The sequence below is a fragment of the Capricornis sumatraensis genome, chromosome 4 (assembly GCF_032405125.1).
Source record: "Capricornis sumatraensis isolate serow.1 chromosome 4, serow.2, whole genome shotgun sequence".
Lineage (NCBI taxonomy): Eukaryota > Metazoa > Chordata > Mammalia > Artiodactyla > Bovidae > Capricornis > Capricornis sumatraensis.
The window spans coordinates 71,070,874-71,082,745 of NC_091072.1; the positions used below are offsets into that span (position 1 = coordinate 71,070,874).

At 44.6% G+C, this 11,872-nt stretch overlaps 1 non-coding gene across 1 annotated transcript; it reads right to left on the reverse strand.

The window, feature by feature from the left end:
- Nucleotides 1-7,892: 7,892 nt before the first annotated feature.
- On the reverse strand, nt 7,893-7,965 carry TRNAW-CCA (transfer RNA tryptophan (anticodon CCA)). Its single transcript has one exon. It is a non-coding gene; the product is annotated as a tRNA-Trp (tRNA).
- Nucleotides 7,966-11,872: the final 3,907 nt, after the last annotated feature.

Genomic DNA, 11,872 nt, shown 5'->3' on the forward strand with positions numbered 1-11,872 from the left:
AATACAAATATTGGTCCCCCCCAACCTGAAAACCCTTAGTCCCAGAAATGAGCTAGCCAAGGTCAGAGGTTGCTTTGGCTCCCTTTTTCCTGGTTCTGTGTTATCCATTTAGCTGTATTAATGGCAAAGGATGCACAGCCCAGCCCTGCACTTCACTCACCCAGACCACAGAGGTGCCAGGAAAAGAGAGGAAGAGGGGAAAGGGAGTAGGGGCTTCCTCACCACCTGCAGAAACAGGAGGAACTGGCTATTGGGTAAGAAAACACGAAAGTAGCGGATGCAGAAGCCAACCAGGGGTCCATTACTGAGAAAGGAGAAAAGCCGGAAAGGACATTTTGTGAATTCTGACGTTCAATAAACTTTACCCAGGCAAAATTCACTGCCACTTTTTTATGTCCACTGTTAGGAGAATGTGATGGGTAGGGAAAGAAGACGTAAGTCACCTGGCTTAGCAGCTCGCAACTGAAAACAAATCCTTCCGTCTGCTCTCTCCCCAGGGTTCTGGGAGAAAAGGTGAGCTCACTTCTGTAGACAACTCTACTCGCTGGCCACACTGTACTCTATAAACACTCCATCTGTGATGTCAGCCACCAGCCACCTGGAGAATCTCCCCTGCTCCATGAGTTTGTATTAAAACACTCACTTATAACTCCCTATTAATTTTTCACGAGGAGTTATTTTTAACTCGCTCAAACCATTGTCTGGATGTGCCAAATAGATTTTCTTAATGAACAAGCCTGGCGTGTGGTTCCTCCTTCCCTCGACCCCCCTGCTGCTATTCAAATGGTCCCCTCCTCACAGGGAACAAGGCTTCAGATGAGCAATTCACAGCGATGCCCCGGAAATGTGGAGCACAGAACAGAAAGAACCCCATCGAGCAGCCCACACCATCCTCCCTATTCAGGCATTGGTTTTGAGAGGATTTCAGGAAATGTCAGACGTTTTTAAAGACAGGAAGATCAAGTCAACATTGAAAAGCCTTCTTGATAGATCATCCAAGGGGACCCTCAGGTTATTGTATCAGACCTTCCCTCTACAAATCCCTCTAGACTACCTTTTTTGCCACTCACCTGTCCGGATATTACGATTTACTCACAAGCAAGAGAAGTAAAGAGAGTCTATTCTTAACTCATAGAACTTTTCTAAACTATAAATTTGATTGAGCTGTCCCCCATCACCACCACTGTCACCAACACCACCAACATTAACACAACCATCACCAGCACAACACCAGCTTAAAACCCTTCGGTGGTTCCCCACTGCCCTCAGGGTAAAACCTCAACTTCTTAGCACGGTGCTTCCTTTCTTTACAATCTGACCCATGCTTATTTCTCTAGCCTGATCCCCTTTCCAGCACCTGCTCTGGCAGCCCAGTTCTAGACTCATCCTGCTTCCTTGCCTCGGATGCTTTCTTAGCCCCCTTCGCTTAGCTGATTCCTACTTATCAATTCCTACTCAAAAATTCCTTCCCCAGGAATCTTTCCCTGACTCTTAGGCTGAAATAAGTTGCCCTTCCTCCATATTTTCACAGCACCTGTGTTTATCCCATTTGCCATTTATCATAACACATCACAATGCCGGTTTAGCTATCTGTCTCCTCCACTAGAGTGTGAGTTAGGCACTCGATAAATAGGTGTTAAGCAAATATACAGAGAAGAGAAACCCTGAAAGAACACATAATCCAGAATTTCCATTTACTTGACTTTGAGATACATACTTTGTAGCCAAGCAACCTTTATAAATCTGATGCAGGTAAATTATAAATGGTATTACATTCCTTGTAGAAGGCTATCAAAATGAAAAGTGTGAAGGGAAAACCAACTGTGATAAAACCTTGACCACAGATAATTCATGGCATGTAGAAGCCACACATAGGTGATAAACAACTGTTTGCCTTTAGGGATACTCATTTGAGAAATATCAAGCTGCCTTAGGTTACAGAGAACCAACCACCCATGCCCAATTAGAGAACCTCTACTTTTTTTAATATATCATGCTCAGCCCCTATAATCTAGGCAGGACACCCCCTAAGCCAGAGGGTCTCACTTTGAGAGGCAGAGGAGTCATAGTGAAGACATCTGAGGACCATTTTCAGACTCCATATCCTTACCCCCTGGAGATTCTTTTCCAACTAGACCCTTACTTTCCATGACTGCCTGAAGCCATCCCAAATGACAACTGTCCTAAATTTAAAAGAGAAGAGATTCTAAAATCACCCTTCAGGGATGTCCCCAGCTGTCCAGTGGTTAAGATTTCGCCTTCCAATGCAGCGGCTGTGGGTTCAATCCTTGGTCAGGCAGCTAAGATCTCACATGACTTGTGGCTAAAATACCAAACCAAAACAGAAGCAATATTGTAACAAATTCAATAAAGACCTTAAAAATAGTCCTCATCAAAAAATATATATATATATTTTAAAAAATTATCCTTCACGGAAAACAACAGAGTTTAGTGGTTAAGAGTAAAAGCTCTGCAGGCAGATGGCTTAAATTCAGATATTAACTCAGTCTCATAGCTGACTGACTATGGACAAATTACTTAACCTCTCTGTGCTTTAATTTCCACAAATAGGAGTAAAGGTAAATACCTTCTAGGGTTGTTGTGAGGATTAAGTGAAAGAATGCTTGCAAAGTACTTGGCTCAGGGCCTAGAAAACAATACGTACTTAATATAATTTACCTCATATTTAATATTAAAATCTACTCCAAAGCCCCCAAACTTTGACTATCAATTAGTCTTTATAAATGTCTAGCCTCAAAGTCATCCACTAAAGCCTGAGCCTCTTAGCTAGCCCTCATGAGAAATGAAAGCAGTCTTAGTCCACATAATTTGCCTTGACGGTCTAAGGACTTACATTAGACACCTTCACCCATGCTGGTGCTGAACACTTCAGGGGTTCCTAGGCTGCTCAAGTTATATCAGGCACTGAAAAAATGCCAGGCTGGGGATTCCCTGGTGGTCCAGTGGTTAAGACTCTGTGCTTTCAACGCAGGGGCATAGGGTCAATCCCTGGTCAGGGAACAAAGATCCCACATGCTGTGTTGCACAGTCAAAAAAAAAAAAAAAAAAGCCAGACTCAAATACAATAACAAAAATAATTATGATAATGGCTGACACTTATGAAGCTTTACTGTGTGCTCTATATTAAGCATTTTGCCTGTACTTCCTCCCAACAACCCAACATGCGAGTCTTGTTATCGTCTCCATCTTACCTGTTAGGAAACTGAGATTTGGATAAATTTTTAAAGAAAACTGTACAAACCACAGACAGGAAATGATAGAGTCAGATTAGAACAAAAATTATCTGATGCCAAAACTCTGCCATCCTGCCCTCCTTCCCTATGGCTACTGTGAACAGCTTTCCATTTGACACCCCAGTTCCTAAAATGGGCAGAGACTGGAAGAAAGGCCACAGTTCCCTTCTAGTGGCTCCTTCAATGTTATGAATTTTGTCTTCTGTCCAACTAGCCCAGAAGAGGAAGATCACATGAATAGTAATAATAATAATACTATTAGTATTGCCTATGGATGCCGCATCTTATTTCTAGAAGAGGCACTACTGGCTACTATAGTGGTAAAAGCAAAGACCATTATGTCAAAAATTCTTCATGTGGGCCCTGGTTCTTCTACTTGCCTATATAAACTTGGATAACTTACTTAATCGCCCTAGACCTCAGATTCTTTATCCATAAAACGGGAATGATAATAACACTTACCATACTGGACCAATTCGAGAATTAAATGAGAAGATACAAATTTTCACGCACTGCCGGTAGGAGTGCAGCTGAGGCCACCATCCTGAAGCACAATCTTAGTGGAATTAAATATGCACCTACTCTCCGACCCAGATCCTGCTCTGAGTTACATACCCAAGGAAACTGTCTCCCAAGTCCATGAAGAGGCCCATATGAAGGCAATCATCACAGCACTGCTTGCTGTAGGAAGAAGCTGGAGGCAACCCAAGAATCTATTACTAGAGGAACCTATAAGTAAAATGTACTGAATGGGTGCAATGGTATATTAAACAGCAATCAAAGATAATGAAGTAGATTTACCCACAGCAGTATGGGGAGAAACAATGCTAAGTGGGAAAAGTAAAAAGCAGGATGAGGTATACAGCACAATGTCGTTTATATACAGTTAAAAAGCCAAAATAACACTCTATATTTTTAAGAATAGACATATATCTGCTAAAACTGTTCAGATCATATCATTCCTCTGCTCAAAATCTTTCACTGGTTTCCCTTAATATTCAGAATATAAGGGCTTCCCTTGTGGCTCAGCTGGTAAAGAATCCTTCTGCAATGTGGGAGATCTGGGTTCAATCCCTGAGTAGGGAAGATCCTCTGGAGAAGGGAAAGGCTACCCACTCCAGTACTCTGGCCTGGAGAATTCCATGGACTGTATAGTCCATGGGGTCACAAAGAGTTGGACACGACTGAGTGACTTTCACTTTCAGATTATAAAGTCTGTGGGCTTCCCTGGTAGCTCAGACAGTAAAGAATCTGCCTGCAATGCAGGAGACCCAGGTTCAATCCCTGGGGTGGGAAGATCCCCTGGAGAAGGAAATGGCTACCCACGCCAGTATTCTTGGCCAGAGAATCCCATGGACAGAGGAGCCTGGAGGGCTATAGTCCATGGGGTCACAAAGAGTGGGACACGACTAAGCCACTGAACAACAAAAGCAGGAGCCTCCAGTAAGGAAGAGAAATGAGAATAGACATGAGGGATGAAAAGGGAAAACAGAATGAATTGGAAAGGGGCCTGACATAAATGGATGATACTAATTTTCCATGAACTGGAGGGAGGTGACTGACTCGATTCTATGCCCTTGAGGGTCAATAAAGGAACTGAATGAGATGATGCAGTGAGAGTACCTGGTGCGGAGCCTGATGAATGGCAGCTATGCAGATGATTGAAACTGAAGAGGACTCAGAATCCTGTAGATGTCAGGATGTGGAGTGTACAAAGAGGGAATACCAGCTAGAAAGAAGGGGGAAAAGTAGCACCCCTCCTACGAGCAGCCTGGGTACCCCTTTCCCTTCTCCCAGTTTCTCTTTCTCTTTCCATCTACTTCACCTGTCTTGGGGGCTCCAGCAATTAGCACTAAGGGTGCTTATACCCCATTTCTGTCTGGGGAACTGTGCTCAGTCACCTACCTCTCAACAAAGAGTAGAACAGTGGTTCTTAACAATTTTTGAATCACAGGCCCCTTGGAGGCCACTCACCTCGGAAAGATGTCACACACTCCTCTGAAGTCCATCCATGAATCTTGAGCAACAACCCAGATGAGGAACCTCTAAATGGCAGGTTCGGAGGTGGACAAGATTTTGCTCATTTCTGTTTTCCTCAACTCTGTTACTCAGGGGGGGTCCTTGGGCCCCTCCCTCTTTTACTGAAGATGAGTGAAAATAGACCTACAGATGAAGTATGAAGATACCAGGGAGGCAACCTGAAGAAGAAAACAAATGGGAAACTCTTATGTATAAAATGGGCTTTCCAGGTGGCACTAGTGGTAAAGAACTCTCCTGCAACACGGAGACGCAAAAGATGCCAGTTCGATCCCTGGGTCAGGAAGATCCCCTGGAGGGGGGCATGGCAACCCACTCCAGTAATTCTTGCCTGGAAAATCCCATGGACCGAGAAGCCTGGCGGACTATAGTCCATAGGGTCACAGTCAGACACGACTGAAGCAACTTAGCATTCATGCACACATGTATAAAATAAGCTACAAGGATACATTGTACACCACATGAAATATAGCCAGTATTTTATAATAAATATAAGTGGAGTATAAGCTTTAAAAATTGTGAATCACTCTATTGTACACCTGTAACTTATAATATTGTACAGCAACTATACTTCAATAAAAAATGGGAATTAAACAATCATATTTTATCACTCAAACAGAAGCAGGTAGAACAAACAAATAACCAACCCTACAGAAGAAAAAACATGCTTTTTTAGAGGAATCCTGAGAAATCCTACCTTCAAGCCATCCTATAACAATAAGCAGAAACATCTTCCTCAAATGCAATGTTCAGAAATCCTCTTTTTTTGCGAACAATCTGCGAATAGTCCAATTATTCCAAATATTCCAATAATCTGGAATTCAGTCCAGACTCTTCAACTTTAGCTGTCAAACTCTTCCCAGATTCTACCTCCTCCCCACCCTCAGGCCCATTATTTCATTCCTAACTCAGCTCCTCACCTCTTGACTTACACTCCATACAATGAGACTTCAGCCTGTGGGGGTGACTCACTCTGTCCAGGATGCCCTCCACATGCCTTTCTAACCAGTCTTGACCCTACAGATCTTCTTAACCCTACTCTACAACCTTCCCCACCATCCTAGAAAGCCCTTTCTGAATCATTCTGAACTGTGGTGTTGGAGAAGACACTTGAGAGTCCCTTGGACTGTTTGGAAGGGCTGATGCTGAAGCTGAAACTCTAATACTTTGGCCACCTGATGCAAAGAACTGACATTGGAAAAGACCCTGATGCTGGGAAAGATTGAGGGCAGGAGGAGAAGCGGAGGACAGAGGATGAGATAGTTGGATAGCATCACTGACTCGATGGACATGAGTTTGGGCAGGCTCCGAGAGTTGGTGGTGGACAGAGAGGCCTGGCGTGCTGCAGTCCATGGGGTTGCAAAGAGTCAGACACGACTGAGCAACTGAACTGAACTGAACTGAAACCATTCTGATTCCCCAATCTCCAACCTTCCTCCCCAGTTCACTGGCACTGAGAGCTTGCCCTGATGCTCAGCTGAAATAAATTTCCCCTTCTGTCTAGTGGAGTCCTGGGTGTGGCCCTTAGATTCCTTTATAGTCTAAAAGCTCCCGAAGGGCCTCCTCCTTCTGAATTCCACGTTCTTATCCCCAAACCTCTCTATCCAGGATATGGATCTGCTCATAATTGTACCAGGCAACAAAAAGGGGAGTTTAGGGCAGAGAAATGAATATATAGATGTATCAATTGACTATTAAATTTTAAGATTCCTAGAAGTAGGAAAAAAATTTTTTAAGAGAGAAAAAGGGCCAGACAGAGGTGGAAACAAGAGTCTAGAACATGCGTGATCATCTATTTCAGGAGTATTTCCGAAGTATATTTCCTAACGAGGGCCCTGGGCCTGTGAAGCTCAGTTTAATTAGGAAAGTCCCTCCCAAAGGAGGTGCTTGGCACAGGGTAAGTGCTTAAAGAAATGCAGAGAGAGGCCAGGGAATAGGAAGCCAGCTTGCATGAATTCCACAATGCCCTTGGCTCCCTCCTTCCCTCTCCCTCCCCTCTGCCCCGCCCTCCACCACCACCACCACCCCACACCCCCCACACCCCCTGCCCAGCTTCCCTGTGTTTCAGTCTCTGAGATCATTCCAAACTCCAAAACAAAAGTTCCATCCTAAGTAGCCAAGAAAACTCCTGTCAAATCCAACAATCCACCCACTAAATTGCAGGCTGTCCTCCTTTCCCAGCCAACCCCACCCACTTTGCTTCGTCCTGGAGGTCACTGTGTTCACTCTCTGTCTCTAAGAAGGGCACTGCCCTTTCTCTGGACCTTTCCTTTTCAAAACATTTGTCCCAGGCAGTAAGTCCCACTGGTTCCCTTTGGTTGGGTGTTAATACTGCCAATCAGGAAGTTTGTCCTCGTGGCTCCTGCTGAATAGCTTCAAATGTAGTTTGGATCTGAGTTTCTTTGCTGGAAGTCTGATACAGACTTGAGAAAGGAAGGCTAATGAGGTTATTAATTATTTCCAGGTCTCAAAGTGTCAAAGAAGTGAACTTTAAATGTCGCATTTTCAGAGATTATATCAATCCTCTGTAGGCTAGTATAGCTCCTTTTCTTATTTATTTGTATTTTTTCCGGCCACACCGCACAGCATGTGAGATCTTAGTTCCCTGGCCAGGGATTGAACCCGGGCCCCTTGCATTGGAAGCTTGGAGTCTTAACCACTGGACCACCAGGGAAGTCTCTTTAGCTTCTTTTCTGATTCCAACTATATGAGTTCTCTTATCCACCTTAATATTTCCAGAGAATGAAAACTCCCAGAACCAATCAAACCAGTGTCTCCCAACAAACAAATATAAAGTTTCTGGATATCCGGGTTTCCCCAGTTTCCAGAGTCCTAACTTGAACATCCTTACAACTCTGGTAGGGGGCAGTCAGGAATTGAAGAGCAGAGACCTTGAGTTCAGGGTGAGAACTTTAAATAATCATGAGTGTGCTGTATGTAGCAGACCAGGGCTTCCCAGGTGGCGCTAGTGGTATAGCATCCACCTGCCAATGCAGGAGATGCAAGAGACTCGGGTTCAATCTCTGGGGTCAGAAAGATCCCCGAAATCACATTCTTGCCTGGAGAATTCCATGGACAGAGGAGCCTGGCAGGCTACCGTCCATGGGGTCCCAAAGACTCAAACACGACTAAGTGACTAACACTTTCTCTTTCATGTAGTAGACCAACACTTCCTAATTGAGAACAGCTGAGAATACATTGATGAGGGTAAATAGGGCAAAAGCCACCATGAAAACTGGTCCAAATCTCATATCCAGGGTTAGAAGAAAGTAGTTGATCAAGCCAAATGAAAAAGGAAATCTTCCCATCCCTTTTCTGTTTGCGCCTGCTCTGTCTCTAGTCATAGTCAAGGTCATTCATTCATTCAACAACTACTTACTGGCCCCCAAGTATTCAACACTGCAGACACAGCAAAGAAACCACAAAATCCCCCCACTCAAGCTGTTTACATTCCTGCAGGGGGAAGCAGACAGTAAACAAAGAATTGAAAAGAATATATTGGGTTATGTATACCCAGCCTAATACATTGTGTTGGATTGCAATCAGTGCTGCCGAGAAAAGCGAAGAAGAAAAGGTTAGGGTCGAAATTGCAACAGTAAAATGGGTAGTCCAAGAAGGCCCCACTGAGAAGATGACATTTCACTGACTATCAGAAGCAGGTGAAAGAACGAACCACAGTGCAGATCTCAGAGAAGAGCAAGTACAAAGACTCTGGCCATTTTTTAATGATTTGTTTTATTATGGTAAAATATATACAACATAGGGCTTTCCTGGGAGAAGGCAATGGCACCCCACTCCAGTACTCTTGCCTGGAAAATCCCACGGACAGCAGAGCCTGGTAGGCTGCAGTCCATGGGGTCGTGAAGAGTCGGACACGACTGAGCGACTTCACGTTCACTTTTCACTTTCATGCCTTGGAGAAGGAAATGGCAACCCACTCCAGTGTTCTTGCCTGGAGAATCCCAGGGACGGGGGAGCCTGGTGGGCTGCCGTCTATGGGGTCGCACAGAGTCGGACACGACTGAAGCGACTTAGCAGCAGCAGCAGCAGCAGGGCTTTCCTGGCGGCTCAGAAGTAAAGAATCCACCTGCAGAATGCAAGAGACCTGAATTCTATCCCCAGGTTGGGAAGAGCCCCTGGAGAATGGCTGCGCAGGCCAGTTTTCTTGCTTGGAAAATTCCACGGACAGAGGAGCCTAGTGGGCTACAGTCCATAGGGTCACAGAGTTGGACATGACTGAGTGACTAAGACTTTCGCTTTCATACATAACATAAAATTCATCACTGGAGCCTTTTTTCAGTGTTCAGGTCTATGGCATTAAGTCTGTTCAAACTGTGGCGCCACCTTCACCATCATTCATCTCCAGTTTTTCATCCTCCTAAACTGAAATTCTGTACCCATTAAACAGTAACTCCCCACCTCCTCCTCCCCCAGCCCCTTTCAACCACCATTCTACTTTCTTTCTTTATGAATTTGACCTTGCTAAGGACCTCTTGAGAGTCCCTTGGACTGCAAGATCCAACCAGTCCATTCTGAAGGAGATCAACCCTGGGATTTCTTTGGAAGGAATGATGCTAAAGCTGAAACTCCAGTACTTTGGCCACCTCATGCGAAGAGTTGACTCATTGGAAAAGACTCTGATGCTGGGAGGGATTGGGGGCAGGAGGAGAAGGGGACAACAGAGGATGAGATGGCTGGATGGCATCACTCACTCGATGGACGTGAGTCTGAGTGAACTCCGGGAGCTGGTGATGGACAGGGAGACCTGGTGTGCTGCGATTCATGGGGTTACAAAGAGTTGGATACGACTGAGCGACTGAACTGAACTGAACTGAAGGACCTCATACAAGATGAATCATCCAATATTGTCTTTCTGTGATGCTTATTTCACTTAGCATAAGGTCAGGGTTCATCCATGTTGTAGCATGTACCAGAATGTCCTTCCTTTTTAAGGCTGAATAATATTGCACTATATGTACATACCACATTAAAAAAATTTATCTGTTGATGGGCGTTTGGGTTGCTTCACCTTTTGACTATCATGCGTAGCGCTGCTATGAACACAGGGGTTCAAATATCTTCTTGAGTCTCTGCTTTCAATTCTTTTAAAATATTTATTTATTTATTTGGCTGTGCCGAATCTTGACTGCGGCACACAGGATCTGTTAGTTGTGTCACGTGGGACCTAGTTCCTTGACAAGGGATTGAACTCAGGCCCCCTACATGGGGGGCACAGAGTCTTAGCCACTAGACCACCAGGGAAGTTCCCCTGCTTTCAGTTCTTCTGAATACATATCCAGAAGTGGGAATGCTGGATCACATGGTAATAGTATGTTTAATTTTTTGAGAATCATCATCCCATTTTTCCACAGCGACTGCCCATTTCACATTTACATCAGCAGTGCACAAGAGTTCCAATTTCTCCACAACCTCAGCAACACTTGTTATTTTCTGGTGTTTTAATAATACCCATCCCAGTGGGTGTAAGGCAGTACTGCCTATTTTTGAGGAGTAACAAGGAGGCCCGTGGGGCTGGTGCAGAGTGAGGCAGAAGCAGCAGGGAGTGAGGTAAGAGAGAAAGCGGGAGGCCAGATCCTTCTCAGGCTCAGCAGGGCCTGAGAGTCACTGTGAAGAGTGTGCCTTTTACTCTGGGTGTGATGGGAAGCCTAGATTAAGTGACAGTTTCATAGGTTGACTACTGACTTTTGCATTCTTTGAATTAAGTATTCGGCTCTCAGACTAAGGAATAGTTCTCCAGAGTTTGAAAACGAGGCTTGGAGAGAAATTAGATGTCTGGTGCTTCTGACAACACAATGGGGACTGCACAAGCTGAGATTCTCCCATCTGCCTCTCTTTCTAGGTACCAAAGAAGAGATGTCATCCATCCCTCCGTGGGATATGAACATGATGGATTGCTTTCATGGAAGTTGTTCCCTTTATGGATAATCTTTAGCCAGGATTCCACCACTTAAAAATCAAATAAGAGTCATCTTCGTATCATTCACTCTCTTATATTATCCCCTCCGTGACTGTAGATAATCAAGCACTGCCATGGAGGGAAAGGGCACTTTTTTTGGAAGCTGGGAACACTGAGGGCTGCAAAGACAGGGGTGGGTGGATTCCCAGAAAAGGCACAGGAACAGTGTGAATCAGGCACTCACAACCTTGCAGAATTAAACAGATGAATTCAGTCCCAAGCCCCAGATGCCGCAGGAAGGATTGTCAGAAATGTCTGAGATGATAAGAGCTAAGGAGAGAAAGGGTCCCAAAGGGAAGCCTGAAAACACATTTTTGAGAGGCAAAGAGTACCTCTCATAACCTCGCTTCCCCCAGGCGACAAGGATGAAAGCTTCAACATCAAAATGAGCAGTCCAAGGAGTTATAGATTTTCTCAACAATAAATAATCTGCAGAGAATGGCTGCCTAACCACCATTTATAAATGTTAGAAAATACACACTTGTGTTGGGGCTGGGAAGGGTGGGGGGGAATGGAAGGTGGAGAAGGAGAGAATTATGGGGTTGTCCCCTCTGGGAAAGGAGGAGGGACAGAAATCAGTTTTCACTATGGCATTCTTAGGATT